This window comes from Callospermophilus lateralis, chromosome 9 (genome assembly GCF_048772815.1).
Source record: "Callospermophilus lateralis isolate mCalLat2 chromosome 9, mCalLat2.hap1, whole genome shotgun sequence".
Taxonomy (NCBI): domain Eukaryota; kingdom Metazoa; phylum Chordata; class Mammalia; order Rodentia; family Sciuridae; genus Callospermophilus; species Callospermophilus lateralis.
This window is the reverse complement of record NC_135313.1, coordinates 33,703,573-33,720,165: the sequence shown is the minus strand read 5'-3', so window position 1 is coordinate 33,720,165 and position 16,593 is coordinate 33,703,573.

Genomic DNA, 16,593 nt, shown 5'->3' with positions numbered 1-16,593 from the left:
GAGGACTTGTTTAAATTAAATATACCAAAATATTTTTTCCTTTTTTATTTCCTGGTAACCTATATTTCTCCATCTCAATTTCCTCAAGCCAAGAATGGAAACTGAGATGCTCCAACCCTTGGCTCGAGCAGATGCCAGTGAAACCAAAATGAAAACATCTCTGGGCAGCACAGCCTGGCTAAGTCTACATATGTACATCTCTCGCTTTTGTTCCTATAAATTGTAATGTTTATGTTCGACACACAGGCATATTAACTGCTTTCTCAGTTTGGGTCAAACTGCAATTAAATTACTTTTTCCTGTTTATTATCATTTCTCTTATTTCTGACATTGGTGGGCAATTGAATTCAGTCTGCCTGAACCCAGCAGAGTCTCTGGCTTGGGGCACAGGTAACTCTGTGGGTCATCCAATTTGTCTGAGACAACAGTGTTTGGAGGAAAATCTTTTTTTTTTATTAGTTGTTCAAAACATTACAAAGCTCTTGACATATCATATTTCATACATTTGATTCAAACGGATTATGAACTTCTATTTTTACCCCATATACATATTGCAGATTCACATCGGTTACACATCCACTTTTTTACATACTGCCATACTAGTGTATGTTGTATTCTGCTGCCTTTCCTATCTTCTACTATCCCCCCTCCCCTCCCCTCCCCTCCCCTCCCCTCCCATCTTCTCTCTATACCCCATCTACTGTAATTCATTTCTCTCTCTTGTTTTTTTCCCCTTTCCCCTCACTTCCTCTTATATGTAATTTTTGTATAACAATGAGGGTCTCCTTCCTTTACCATGCAATTTCCCTTCTCTCTCTCTTTCCCTCCCACCTCTCATCCCTGTTTAATGGTGATCTTCTTCTCATGCTTTTCCTCCCTATTCTGTTCTTAGTTGCTTTCCTTATATCAAAGATGACATTTGGCATTTGTTTTTTAGGGATTGGCTAGCTTCACTTAGCATAATCTGCTCTAGTGCCATCCATTTCCCTGCAAATTCCATGATTTTTGTCATTTTTTATTGCTGAGTAATACTCCATTGTGTATAAATGCCACATTTTTTTTTTATCCATTCATCTATTGAAGGGCATCTGGGTTGGTTCCACAATCTAGCTATTGTGAATTGTGCTGCTATAAACATCATTGTAGCAGTATCCCTATAATACGCTCTTTTAAGGTCTTTAGGGAATAGTCCAAGAAGGGGAATAGCTGGGTCAAATGGTGGTTCCATTCCCAGCTTTCCCAGGAATCTCCATACTGCTTTCCAAATTGGCCGCACCAGGAAAACTTTGAAGAAGCTGAAAATGAAGATACAATTTCGACAGATGAAGGTTTTGGATAGTTGACTGAGCTGCAATTCTATTATCTCTGCACTGGAGAATCTTGAATCTTGACCAAGCTATATTTAAGGAGATTCTTCAGGTTGCAAAAAAGATGGTGGTTGAGTGGCAGGTACAAAACCAAGGTGAAGGCTATTGTCCTAGTTGAGTGGAGGGTCATAAAGGCAGACAAACTGTAAAGGTGAGGCAGATGGCTACTGGAACTCCAGGTTAGACACTCTGTTGGGTTTCAGAGGGCTGAACTCAGTCACCTGCCTACATCAGAAATAAGAGAAATAATATAAAAAGGAAAAATGTATTTAATTACCGTCTGGCTCGAACTGGGAAGGCAGTCAAATCTGCCTCCATTGATCCTTCAGAAACATTACAATGTAAATGAACAAAAGGCAGAAAATATACATAAATAGATTTATCCAGGCTTTGCTAGCTAGAGAGATGTTACAATTCAGCTTTCCCTGGTACCTGTCTGAGGGTGCTGGGGGAGCAGCTTCTCAGTGTCCATTTTCATCATGAGGAAGCTGGGGTAGAAAATGCAGATTATTAGGAAATTAAAGGGAAAAAGTTGGGGAATTTTAATTCAAAGGAACCCTGCTATGGCAGCTTCTGAGTCTGGGTCTTTACTCCTGGTCATTGTATCTTTCTGGACCCCAACCTGCCACCTTACTCCACATCTCCAAAACATAACTGTAGTGCAAGGTCTGTTTCTAATACTGCCTTCTTCCACTGTCCGTGGTCCAATATCTCTTCATTTGGAATTTTTGCTTCCTCTCCTGAATAGAATAAAATTTCATATGAATCTCTTCCATGTCTTCTTTCCATTTTGTATCTCAGGCTGTAATTTATTTATATTTTGTGATATGGGGATTGAACCCAGAGTCTTGGACATGCTAGACTAGCACTACACTGCTGAGCTACTCACAACCTCTTCTGCATGATTTACTGATGAGCATGCTATAGTTGAATTCAGTTTTATCTTTATAGCTTTTTCAAGCACTTAAGCTGATGCAGAGCCTGGCATACAGTAAGCCCTCCATAAACACACATTCAATGAATTCATGATTGATAAAGAAGAAATGATTGACTCTGGAATGTTAAGTTTCATAAAATATTATGATACATTCATGATCTTGCTTTAGCAAGCAATGTACTGGACATAATTTAGATTATTATTCATGTAGTTTTATATTATTAAGTATAAGTAGTTTGTGACATGGAATTGTGACATACCCTATGTCTCCCTTTCGTCTTTTTATTGAGATATAGTTCACATTCCAAAACATTTACCTTTTTCAAGTACACAGTTCAGTGGTTTTTATTATGGTCAGAGAATTAAGTAATCATTAATTTCAGAGAATTTCCTTCCACCTAAAGAGAAAACCCTCTACCAATTATCCATCACTCTATTTCTCTTCTTTCCCCACCCTCTGATAACAAGTAATTCATTTTCTGTCTCTTTGGATTGCCTGTTCTGGTATTTTACATAAACAGGTCATACAAATCATAGTCCTTTGTGCCTGACTTCTTTCACTTCTTTCATAGTGTTCTGCTATGCTGTGGAGTGTTAGCCCTTCATTCCAACGAAGGCTGAAATATTCTGTTGCATGGATATGCCACACTTATTTATTCATCAATCAATGGAAGTTTGCATTGCTTCACTGGTTGGCTATTGAAAATATTACTGCTATGAATGTTCATGTACAAGGTTTGTGTGGACATATACTTTCATTTCTCTTGGGCATCTACTTAGAAGTAGAATTGCTAAGAATTACAGAAATTTTATGTTCAGTTTTTTGAGAATCTGCCAAACTGTTTTCCCAAGTCGGGGTACCATTTTACAGTCCCACCAGCAAAGTACTAGGGTTCAAATTTTTCATACCCTTGCCAACACTTGCTATTGTCCCCCTCCTCCTTAAATTATAAGCTTACCCTATTGGACATGATGTGGTGTCTCATTGGTTCTGGTTTTCATTTCCTTGATAATTATTTATGTCAAACAGGCATCTTTTCAGGTGCATATTGGCCATTTGCTTATCTTTTTTGGAAAAATAGCTATTCAAATTCTTTCTCATTTTTTAAATTGGGTTTGTTTTTTTGTGGGTTTGGATGTAGATTTTGTTGTGGCGATTGTTGAATTGTTAAGTATTCTTTTCTTTTAATTTTGGATATTAGTCTCTTATCAGAATAAAGGTTTGCAAATATTTTCTCCCATCCTTTGGATTATCTTCTCACTTTCTTAGTGATGTCCTTTACAGAAGTTTAAAATTGTGGTCAAGTTCAACTGCTTATGCTTATGTTCTTGGTGTCGTATCTAAGAAGCCATTACCCTGTCCAAGGTAATGAGGTGTTAACAACAGTGTTTTCTTCTGTGAGTTTTATGATTTCAGTTCTTTGATACATTGTGACTTTTAAAAATATGTGGTGTGAGGTAAGGGTTCAACCTCATTCTTTTGCATAATCATTTGTCTCAACTCCACTTATTTTATTAATTTATTTGTTCTAATTTTTTAAATATGACAGCAGAATGCATTTCAATTCATAGTACAAATATAAAGCACGATTTTTCATGTCTCTGGTTGTACACAAAGTAGAGTCACATCATTCATGTCTTCATACATGTACTTAGGGTAATGATGTCCATCTCATTTCACCATCTTTTCTATTCCCCCAGCCCCCTCCCTTCCTCTACCTCACTGTTGCCCTATCTAAAGTTCCTCCATTCCTCCTATGCTCCCCCCCACTCTCCATCCCCGTTATGAATCAGCATATCAGAGAAAACATTTGGCATTTGTTTTTTTGTGATTGGTTTACTTTAATTAGCATAATATTTTCCAACTCCATCCATTTGCCTGCAAATGCCATGATTTTATTCTCTTTTAATGCTTAGTAATATTCCATTGTGTATATATACCACAATTTCTTTACCCATTCATCTACAAAAAGGACATGTAGGTTGGTTCCACAATTTAGCTATTGTATATTGTGCTGCTATAAACACTGATGTGCCTGTGTCCCTGTAGTCTGCTGTTTTTTAGTTCTTTGGGTATAAACCAAGAAGTGGGATAGCTGGGTCAAATGGTGGTTCCATTCAAAGTTTTCCGAGGAATCTGCATACTACTTTCCAGATTGGTTGCACCAATTTGCAGTCTCACCAGTAATGTATGAGTGTGCCTTTCTCCCCACATCTTCACCAACACTTATTGTTGTTTGTATTCTTTTTTTTTCAGAGAAATATCAACTTTTCACATTATAGTTTGACAATAAAGAGGCTTCTTGGGATAAGACATGTGCATCAAATATTTGCTTTTCTGAGTCTTGAACCCAGTTACCATGTTCTTGGTATTGAGAACCAAAGCATCTTGGCATCTTAAAATAGTTAGTATCCAGTGTCTGGATGCTATATTGAGTTCCTATAGACCAAGCAGAAGTCTTCCCATTTTTTAAGCTAATTAAAGGATAGGTGGAGCATTTGTCCCACTCTTGATTTTTAACTGTGACCCAAATCATTAATTTTCCTTCTTTGGAGATGAGTGAACTCGTTCCATTCATCTTTCTCCCATAGAAGCATTACATGTTGTTGACAGTGATGGCTGTTTTCTCATCTCCAAGCTAATTTTTATTTCAGGAGCTGTAGAGCCAGACCCTTGACATGTCTGCATTGTGGCTGTTGCTGGCCCTGACTGGTGAGTGTGTTTCATTTTCCCCAAATGACCAAAAGACAAGGTCTTTTCATTTCCACATTTCTTTCAGATAACTCATTCCCAGTCTCTAAGGTAGAAGTATTTACCCAAAGTACTAGTATTTTCAGATGTCAATCTCATGAAACTTGGCTCATGGTTTCAGTCCCTGGTCATCTGGTGCCAAGGCAGTAGCACCATGGTGCAAGGGCATGGCAGAGAAAAACTCTTCAGTTCATGGCAGCTGGCTAGAAGAGAGGGAAGGAGATGGAAAGGGAGGGAAAAGGGGAGAGAAGGGGAGAGGAAGAGAGACTGTTTGTATTCTTAATAGCTGCCATTCTGACTGGAGTGAGATGAAATCTTAGTTTTGATTTGCATTTCTCTAATTGCTAGAGATGTTGAACATTATTTCATATATTTGTTAAGTGATTGTATATCATCTTCTGAGAAGTGTCTGTTCATTTCCTTGGATCATTTATTGATTGGGTTATTTGGTTTTTTGGTGTTAAGTATTTTGAGTTCTTTATATATCCTAGAGATTAGTGCTCTATCTGATGTGCATGTGGGAAAAATTTGCTCCCATTCTGTAGGCTATTTATTCACGTCACTGATTGTTTCTTTTGCTGAGAAGGAGCTTTTTAGTTTGAATCCTTCCCATTTATTGATTCTCAATTTTATTTCTTGTGCTATAGGAGTCTTATTACGAAAGTAGGGGCCTAATCTGATATGATGAAGATTTGGGCCTATTTTTTCTTCTATTAGGTGCAGGGTCTCTGGTTTAATTCCTAGGTCCTTGATCCACTTTGAGTTGAGTTTTGTGCATGGTGAGATATAAGGGCTTAATTTCATTTTGTTGCATATGGATTTCCAGTTTTCCTACCACCATTTGTTGAAGAGTCTATCCTTTCTCTAATATATGTTTTTGGCGCCTTTGTTTAATATGAGATAACTGTATTTATGTGGGTCGTCTCTGTGTCCTCTATTCTGTACCATTGATCTACATGTCTATTTTGGTGCCAATATTATGCTGTTTTGTTACTATTGCTTTGCAGTATAGCTTAAGGTCTGGTATAGTGATGCCACCTGCTTTGCTGTTCTTGCTAAGGATTGCTTTGGCTATTCTGGGTCTCTTGTTTTTCCAGATTAATTTAATGACTGCTTTTGCTATTTCTATAAGGAATGTCATTGGTATTTTGATTGGAATTGCATGAAATAATGTATAGTGTTTTGGTAGTATGGTCATTTTTAACAGCATTAATTCTGCCTATCCAAGAACAAGAGAGATATCTCCATCTTCTAAGGTCTTCTTCAATTTCTTTCTTTAGCATTCTGTAATTTTCATTGTAGTGGTCTTCACCTCTTTTGTTGATTCCTAAGAATTTTTTTGGGGGGGCTATTGTAAATGGGGTAGTTTTCCTGGTTTCTCTTTCAGAGTATTTGTCACTGATGTACAGAAATGCCTTTGATTTATGGGTGTTGATTTTATATCCTGCTACTTTGCTGAATTCATGTATTAGTTCTAGAAGTTTTCTTGGAATTTTTTGAATCTTCTAAGTGTAGAATCATATCATCAGCAAATAGTGATAATTTGAGTTTTTCTTTTCCTATGTGTATCCCTTTAATTTCTTTTGTTGGTCTTATTTCTCTGGCTAGAATTTCAAGAACTATGCTAAACAGAATTGGTGAAAGAGGGTATCCCTGTCTTGTTCCAGATTTTAGAGGGAATGCTTTCAATTTTTCTCCATTTAGAATGATGTTGGCCTGGGATTTAGCATAGATAGCTTTTATAATGTTGAGATATGTTCCTATTATCCCTAGTTTTTCTAGTGTTTTGAACATGAAGGGTTGCTATATTTTGTTGAATGCTTTTTCTGCATCTATTGAGATGATCATATGATTCTTATCTTTAAGTCTATTGATGTGATAAATTACATTTATTGATTTCTGTATTTTGAACCAACCTTGCATCCCTGGGATGAACCCCACTTGATTACGGTGTACTATCTTTTTGATATGTTTTTGTATTCAATTTGCCAGAATTTTTATTGAGAATTTTTGCATCTATGTTCATTACAGATATTGGTCTGAAGTTTTCTTTCTTTGATGTGTCTTTTCCTGGTTTTGGAATCAGAGTGATATTTGCCTCATAGAATGAATTTGGAAGTGTTCCCTCTTTTTCTATTTCATGAAATAATTTGAGGACTATTGGTATTAGTTCTTCTTTGAAGGTCTTGTAGAACTTACCTGTATTTCCATCCAGTCCTGGGCTTTTCTTGGTTTGTAGTCTTCTAAATTCTTGGATTGCATCTTCTATTTCATTGCTTGAAATTGATCTGTTTAACTTGTGTATATCATCCTGATTCAGTTTGGGCAAATCATATGACTCTAAAATTTGTCGATGCCTTTGATATTTTCTATTTTATTGGAGTACAAATTTTCAAAATAATTTCTAATTACCTTCTTTATTTCTGTAGTTTCCATCATGATATTTCTTTTTTTCACCATGGGTGTTAGTAATTGGAATTTTCTCTCACCTACTCTTCATTAGCATGGCTAAGGGTTTATCAATTTTATTTATTTTTTTCAAAGAACCAACTTTTGTTTCGTCAATTTTTTCAATTGTTTCTTTTGTTTCAATTTCAGTGATTTCAGCTCTGATTTTAATTATTCCCTGACTTCTACTGCTTTTGGTGTTGATTTGTTCTTCTTTTTCTAGAGCTTTGAGATATAATGTTAGATCATTTATTTGTTGACTTTTTCTTCTTTTAAGGGATGAACTCCATGCAATGAACTTTCCTCTTGGTACTGCTTTCATAGTGTCCTAGAGATTTCAATATATTGTATCAATATTCTCATTTACCTCTAAGAATTTTTTAAATGAAATTATCTATTTATTCTAATTTGTTTTACATGATGGAAAAATGCAATTCATTTCATATTACACATACAAAGCACAAACCTCTAAGAATTTTTAAATCTCCTCTTTGCTGTCTTTTGCAACCCAACGTTCATTCAGTAGCATATTATTTAGTCTCCAGGTGTTGGAGTAGCTTCTATTTTTTATTTTATCATTGATTTCTAATTTCATTCCATTATGATCTGATAGAATGCAGGGTAGTATCTCTACTGTTTGTATTTGCTAAGAGTTGCTTTGTGGCATAATATATGGTCTGTTTTGGAAAAGAATCTATGTGCTGCTGAGAAGAAAGTTTATTCACTCATTGAGAGATGAAATATTCTATATATGTCTGTTAAGTCTAAGTTATTAATTGTAGTATTGAGTTCTATCATTTCTTTCTTTAGCTTTGTTTGGAAGATCTATCCGATGGTGAAAGAGGTGTGTTAAAGTCACCCAGAATTATTGTGTTGTGCTATTTGACTCTTGAACTTGAGAAGAGTTTGTTTGATGAATGTAGATGCTCCATTGTTTGGGGATATATATTTATAATTGTTATATCTTGTTGATGTATGGTTCTCTTAAGCAGTATGAAATGTCCTTCTTTATCCCTTTTGATTAACTTTGACTTGAAGTCTACTTTATTTGATAAGAGGTTGAAATCCCTGCTTATTTCTGCAGTACATGTGAGTGGTATATTTTTTCCCAACCTTTCACCTTCAGTCTGTGGATGTCTTTTCCTATGAGATGAGTCTTTTGAAGGCAACATATTTTTGGCTCTTTTTTTTTTCAATCCAATCTGCCAGTCTATGTCTTTTTTTTTTTAAGAGAGAGTGGGAGAGAGAGAGAGTCGGGGAGGGAGAAAGAGAGAATTTTTTAATATTTATTTTTTAGTTCTCGGCGGACACAACATCTTTGTTTGTATGTGGTGCTGAGGATCGAACCCGGGCCGCACGCATGCCAGGTGAGCGCACCACCGCCCAAGCCACATCCCCAGCCCAGTCTATATCTTTTGATTGGTGAGTTTAGGCCATTAACATTCATGGTTATTATTGAGATATGATTTATAATATTTGTTTATTTTTGGTATTTAACTTGACTTGGTTTCTCCTTTGATTAGTATTTCCTTTAGTGTAATATCTCCCTTTGCTGACTTTCATTATTGTTTTTCATTTCCTCCTCATGGAATATTTTGCTGAGGATGTTTTGTAGTGTAGGCTTTCTAGTTGTAAATTCTTTTTAACTTTTGTTTATCATGGAAGGTTTTTATTTTATCATCAAACTAAAGCTTAATTTTGCTGGATATAAGATTCTTGGTTGGCATCCATTTTCTTTCAGAGCTTGGTATATGTTGTTCCAGGATCTTCTAGCTTTTAGGGTCTGGGTTGAAAAATCTATAGAGATTCTAATTGGTTTCCTCCTATATGTAATCTGATTCCTTTCTCTTGTGGCTTTTAAAATTCTCTCCTTATTCTGTATGCTAGGCATTTTCATTATAATGTGTGTTGGTGTGGCTGTGTTGTGATTTTGTAAATTTGGTGTCCTGTAAGACTCTTATATTTGATTTTCCAATTCATTCTTCATGTTTGGAAATTTTTCTGATATTATTTTATTGAATAGATTATTCATTACTTTGTTTTGGAATTCTATGCCTTCTTCTATTTCAGTAATCCTTATATTTGGTCTTTTTATGTTATCCCATAATACTTGAATGTTCTGCTCATGTTTTCTTACCATCTTCACTGTGTGGTGAACATTCTTTTCAAGATTATATTTTTTCTTTATTGTCTGAGGTCCTGTCTTCCAAGTGATCTAATCTGTTGTTGATGATTTTAATTTGGTTTATTTTTTCATTTCAAGGATTTCTTTTTTTTTTCAGAACCTCTATTTCCTTATTGAAGTAACCTTTTGTTTCCTGTATTTGCTTATATAGCTCTTTATCAAAATTATTTTTGCTGCCTGTATTTTCTCTCTTCTATTATCCTTTAATTCACAGAACATTTTAATTATGTACACCCTGAACTCCTTCTTTGTCATTTCTTCTGTTGTGCTGGCCATGGATTCTAAGAATGTAATATCTTGGTTTGTTTGGGGGCACTTTCTTCCCTTGTTTTTTCATGTTGTTCATGTGTCTTCCCTTCTAGCACTGCAGATCTGTGCTTTAAGGTTTTTACCCTATAGGCTTATAGTGTCTCTGCAGGTTTCCAATACCTCTCCTTTAAGGAGGAGATCAATGTGAACAGATTCCAGTACAAACAATATACAATCTTAAACCAAATATATGCTATTAAGACGTTTATGGTTTTGTCAGAATATTCAGAAATTATTATCTACAATATTTGCTCAATTATTATATAAACAGTAGGTTTGCAAAAGAGTGTACAGTTTCTGATGATGGACAAAGAACTGGGGGTGAGGTGTAGGATGAGATATTGAAGGGAATAGGAGGTGAGGATATAGAGTTATCAGAACTTAGAAAGTGTGAAAGAGGAAACTAAAGTTGCTTAGTAGCAGGAGAAGAGAGAGAAAGTAATTTGGGGGAGACAAGTAAGTGGAAAGACAGTAGAGTACAAAAAAATATAAATATTAAGGAAAGTAAAAATGTAAAAATGGGAGATAAAAGAATATACAACACCACTATAATATACTATTCAGACATCCCAGTCCTCAACAGCCTAACTTATTAAAAGTACTTGGTTTCATAAATGTTGGGGATGTGAGGGCAGAAGTAGAGCAAGAGAGAGAGAGAGAGAGAGAGAGAGAGAGAGAGAAATCTTGAAGGAAGATATAAGGATAGTTTTTGTTGGAGATCAGTATCTTTCCGAGCTTCCCTTTTCATCCAATAGGTCAGGTTGTCTGTTGTTCACTGGTATCCCCACCCTCAGGATGGTGAAGTTTATTAGGGTGGAAGGGTTGATCCAAGGATCTCCTTTGGGGCCTGCTTGTGTGATGTGGGCACCTGGTCTTATCCCCTTATATCACCTATAGACCTCACAATTCCTGGTCTCTAATTTAGCCTCTAAACTGTATCTCACTCATCCCCTCCCTTTCTCTCTGGAGGTCTTGTGGGCTGCACCCTAGGGGCTATACACCTGTCATGGAGACCTGTTTTACACTGGGCAGTTCAGGACTCAGTTTTGTGAGCTACAGACCTGCCACTTAGCTGCAGGCACTGTGCCTGCCAGGTTAGTGGCTGCCAGGGAACGGGGACAGTTGGGGACTTTTGGTACCTTGATATTGCTCCTAAGCCCCAACTGGTGTTCCAAGCTGGGAGTTGCCTCAACTAAAGATGGTGATGAAGGTATCCCAAGATGAAGGTGGCTGCTTTCAGCGATGGGGTTCTGGGTTGAGTGGGGCGGGTGGCGGCGTTGAGTGGCATGTTCTGAGATGTGGCTCTGAGGTATGCAGTATTGTGGCTGGTGGCTCTCTCCAGACTCAGTGCAGCATCCCCAGACGCAGGCTACCACATGTAGGGGACTGTGGCAGTGGTTGCAGTGCTCCAAGATGGAGGCGACCTGAGGAGCCCCACGTTGGTAGATGAGGGTCCACACAGGAAAGGCTGCCAGAGTTCCTGCACGTGGGCAGTGTCTGAGTGTCCTGCATGGGAGCAGTGGCTGGGATTCCTGCACAGGTAGCCAGCTAAGAGTCCTGCTCCGGTGCTAATGCCTGTGGTCCTACTCGGGTACTGGAGGACCGGCAAGAAGGAGGTCCTGCACAGGAGTCCTGTGTAGTGCAGAGGCTGTGATTCCTGCACAGGAGCAGCTGTCAGGGGTCCTCTAATCTCTCATAGAGAAACAGTATTCCCACTACTTGAATCCCAGGTCCTGGAGACACAGGATGCAGCCTCCCTTTAGCCTGCCATCTTGGATCCCTCAATTCCACTTATTGAAAAAAAATATCATTGAATTATCTTGTTATCTTCATCAAAAATTGCCTGACTATAAATGTAAGAGTTTATTTTTGAGTTTATTTCTCAATTCTATTCCATTGCTCTACCTGCCATCCTTTGCTATACCACACTGTCTTGATGATTCTAATTATTTTAAATGTACAAAATTATGTACATATATATTTATATTTAATAATGTATCCATGGTGTTTAGATTTTTCCCCTTCCCATATGGACTTTAAGGATGACAGCTTGTGGAAATGGAGTAAAGAAACAGAAAAATTATATATATAATTACAAGTGACAGTCAAGGCTTTGGGGGGGCCAAGAAATCCAGGGATCCTGCTCTCTCCATTCCTTCCTCACCAACCTTTTCCTATCCAATCTGAATTACAGCCAGAAAACTGAACAGTCAGTCAGTAGAGAAGTATAGACACACCCATTCCCCCCATCTCCCGACCCCTGCCCTGCCACCGCATTAGCAAATTCACCAGTCATTCTCAATGGGCTAAATGTTTGATACATGAAAATGTTGGAAGTGAAAAGGCAAGAGAGGATGACAGAATCTTGCTCTCTTGAACAGTCATTCTCAGCGTGGCCCTCTTTGTCTTAGCTAGTAGGTTACATTTAATAAGATTCAGGCCAAGATGGTAATAACCAGATTGAATATTACTGGTCAACACTATGTTTCAGCCTGTTGGTGAATCAGGATTGCGACCTGCTCTCCTTATTGCATAAGAGGTGAGATACCATGTGTAGGGAGCCAGCGACCACACCCTAAAAATGGCGTCGGTCTCCTTCTTCCGCTTTCTTGGCAGTTGGAGTTGTTGAAGTAAACAACTCCTTGTAAGGCTGTAGAGCTGAGCTCTGACTTGTTTTTGCTTTCGTGTACCAATCAGTTTTTCCCACGTGGCACAAGTGCGTTGGCTGGGCAAGGGATTTAAGCTAGTGCAGACTGGGAGAGAGAGAGTTTTTTCGCCATGCTTCAAGGGTCCTGAATAAACTGCTGAAAGAAGAATCCTGTGTCGTGTCTTCCTTGCTGGCGAGGGGACATGACAACCATGCTCTAACAGGGCAAATTTCAGTTTTCCTGCCTCCACCACTTTCCCTGATTTCTCAAGGTGAATCATCTCCTAAGTAGCTGCTGCTTCAGTGCTTCCCAGCTTTAAGCCCTGGGGGCTAGCTCAGTTTATCTCTTTCACTCTCCCTAATAATGCACCTGGCATCTAATTATGTCTAAAACATGGGTTTCCACATAGGCAGGACTGAGAATGTTCCCTCAGATCCATCAGCTCTGCTGCCAGGGCAGCATTTCAGCAGCTAAGGCCCAGATATAGGCAGAGAAAGTAGGCGGAGTTTCCATGGTTGACTTCTTAGAAGTTTTTTATTTTCCTGAACCTCAAGACCATGATATCTACGAGGTTCTGTTGCCTGAATTTAAAGCCCTCCATTCTCAAATTTCCTTTCTCTTTATGTAGTCCGCAATAGTTCCCCTCTGTAGTATATTCTCAGTGTACAATGCAAAGGCTCATCCATGAGCTTTTCTCACTTTTAGTTTATGATGAACTAGCACAAAGTTTTTCTGCTGGAAGATATAGAAATTTAGAATCGGAATTAATTTTACACATATTTAACTCTATTTTACAGATGAGGAAACAGAGAAGCAGAGAGGTTAAATGACTTGGACAAGTTATCCAATGGCACGGCCAAGACTGAGTGGAACTACAACCCAAATATCTTTGACTCCTAAACCAGTGCTCTTAGATACATATCTCACAAACCTTTCAGAAATGGTGTGCTGAAAGACGGAAAGGAGGTGCCCATTTTCCATGAATAATGTTCATCAATTTTTACATTATTTGCAAACCAGGGCAAACTATAAGAGATACTAAATAAAGGAGGGTAAATGGACACTGTAGTTTTAAGTCAGCAAATTGGTTTTCCTTTTTGAGGGTTCTCTAAAAGTCCTTTAATAGTTAACATGATTTATCTCCCAAAATCTCATGTGTGAGACAATGCAAGAAAGTTTAGAGTGAAATGATTGGGTTAAGAGAGCTTGGGTTAACCAGTGCATTGATTCACTTGATAGATTAACTGGGAGGTAACTGTAGGCAGGTAGGGTATGGCTGATGGGGGTAGGTCACTGAAGATGTGCCTTTGGGGTATATATTTTGTCCCTGGTGAGAGGAGCTCCTCTCTCTGCTTGCTGATTGCCATGTCCTGAGTTACTTTCCTCCTCCACACCCTTCGGCCATGATGCTCTGCCTCATCTCAGGAAGAGATAAAGGAATGCAGTTGGTCATCTGTGGACTAAGGCCTCTAAAACTGTGAGCCAAAATAAACTTGTCTTCTTCTAAAATTGTTCTTGTTAGGTCTTTTGATTATGGTAGCAAAAAAAACTGACTAAAACACCTCTCATGATGGAAACATGAAGCCGTAGCAGCTTAAGTGATAAAACACTTAGAAGCACAGAAAACACATCTCATTCAATCTACCTTTCTCAACTATGTCAGGTTAATCTTGGGATGTTAAACCTGCCATGTTAATTCAGCTTAACCAATTTGGGGACATTCTCTTTCAAAAAGGAGAAATCAGATCTTGCCAGTTTCTCACAATAAAACAGTTTGCAGCATGATCCAATCCAGTCTTTTCCTCTTTCTGGGTCCCTACCTGGGCTACAGTGAAGGTGTGGAAGTCCCAACCAAAGAAATGATCTCAGTGCCCCTCTTCTACTCCTCTTGCCTTCTCAGCAACCCCTAGCAGAATCTCAGTCTTTCTTGGCTGGAAGCTGAGATCTGAGGAGGTGCCCAGTGGGTGAGGATGGGGGAGGGGCCCAAGTTACCCAGGAAGACTGCTGGTGACCAGCAAGGACTTTGGGGTGAATCTGTGAGGTGAGGATGTGGTCACCTGTCACCAGATTCTTATCTGGTCTGCACTTGGTACCTGCTTCTTCTTCTTGGCTTTGGTCATGTTTAATCTCCTGAGTCAAGGTACTTTGGCCCTTTTAGGTATCTCTAGGAGGAAGTTGGAGCCTTGGGCTTTTGTCCTGGGCTTGGATATTTGGCCTTTAGCTTTTTCTCCTCATCTTTCTCATGTGTCCCCAGCACTGTGTTTTCATCACAGAATCACAGGTGGACAAAGCCTCATTGCCTGAGGGTACAGATTTCTCATCTCGGCTCTGTTGGTGTCTTTTCCAGGTTTGCCTTCATTATTATGTGTGAGGATGGCCTTAGGCTTGAGCCTAAGCAACTTCGTTTTTAAAACTCCAGTTTGAAACCTGCAGTCTCACCAGGCATGCCTAACGGAGCCCTCCTCTCCCATATGGCTCTCAGACACAAGCAAGTCACTTACCCCGACCCTGGTAAACTCAGAGTGAAGCCTCTGGTAGGCTGTCCTCACAGATCAGGGTGGGGATCACCAGACTAGATGTTTTAACCCCAAGGTAAATGATGTCCCTGAGAAATCCAGTAGCAGCTGATAAGGATTGAAAGGGAGGTCAAAAGCCCCCAAATTTAGTATAAATAATAGAGCAAACGAATAGACATTCATCCAGCCGATACTGATGCACACAAGCTGGAGAGCCTGATGAGGACCTGGATTGACATCCCAACTCTTCTCATCTGCCTGACCCTCTGTATCTTCCTCAACACTCTCAAACTCTACAGCCATATCTTGACCCTGGTGAGAGCCGCAACTTCTCCTTAGGTCTACCTCCTCAACGGGCCTGTCAGGTTCACCCCAGGAGAAGCCTGTCTTGGTTCCTGATCTGATCACTGTGGTCTGAGTGAGTGTGCATCTATCTGCCGGATTAGAGCCTAAGGCTTGAGACTTTTGATTTGACACTTGAACTCAGCACGCAGAGGGAATGTCTGTCATGAGCCTATCATGATTAAGTGTGTTTGCAGTGCTTAGAAATAATGTATCTAGAATTGTTTGCTGTGAATTAATTAATCTAGGATTATTTGCAGTGCTTAGAATTAATTAATCTAGAATTGTTTACTGTGAATTGATTATGTCTATTGCAGTGCCTCGAATTAAGGATTGTCATTCCCTTGATAAGGAATCCTATAGAGTGAAATTATTCCCGTGAACAAAGCATTGAAAGGGGCAGAAGCTCGTGGACATTCTTTATTTCTCCCCTTCGACTGCATAAGTCGCACCTTTTGCCATTGTGACAGCATGTTAGTAACTCTAGTCATCTCCAGTCTTACTTAATCCTCATTGCTTCTCCTCACTGGTCTCCTCCACAGGGTTCTTTTCTTGTATCTGGGACATGGCAAGGCCTGGATCTTGAGTTCAGGGGGCACAGGAAGTCAACCTGAGAAGGGAAGGGGGAGGGGAAACAGGGACAAGCTGTGATGTCTGTGGCTTCAGCTCCTGACACTGTGGGATTCTTGCAGTTTTGTGGTAGGAGTTGAAATTGAGAAGTGTGAGTCATCGTGCTCTTTTTTTATAAATTGTGTGTGTGTGTGTGTGTGTGTGTGTGTATGCTTGTGTCTGTGTGGTGCTGGGGATTGGAAACCAGGGTCTTGTGCATGTGAAGCAAGTACTCTACCAACTCAGCTATATCCCCAGCCCATAAAAATGGTTTTGGTCATACTGGTTTACATGTTCTTACATTTCCATATAATATTTAGGTTCAGTCTGCCAGAAAGGGAGACTGAACAGAAAGGGCTCCTGAGATTTTGAAGGTAATCAATTTGAGGTGTATGGCCACCTTAATGGAACTCCTCTTTTGCATACATTGCTATTTTGAAATTGACATTTCTTATTGCCTTATTGTAGCTTTTAACAGAT